This window comes from Hylaeus anthracinus, unplaced genomic scaffold (assembly GCF_026225885.1).
Source record: "Hylaeus anthracinus isolate JK02 unplaced genomic scaffold, UHH_iyHylAnth1.0_haploid 0, whole genome shotgun sequence".
Lineage (NCBI taxonomy): Eukaryota > Metazoa > Arthropoda > Insecta > Hymenoptera > Colletidae > Hylaeus > Hylaeus anthracinus.
In genome coordinates, this window is record NW_026533254.1 from 19,915,490 (window position 1) to 19,915,727 (window position 238).

Here is a 238-nt window from a genome sequence, read left to right on the forward strand (position 1 = left end):
AGATGACAACCAAACCAACAAGCACACTACTATCGGTTGCCGCATATTGGGGGCATCCGTGCATAAAAATAAGAGAAAAGATGTACAAATAGTTATAAGTAAGCATTATTGAAATAACTTGTAATTATATGGTTACTTTAATAAACAATCAAACAAACAAACAAACAAACAAATGTGTTAGATTTTATTCGTGCCACCTCTTCGCATATCATGTTCTCCTGATACCAAAAGTAAAAAT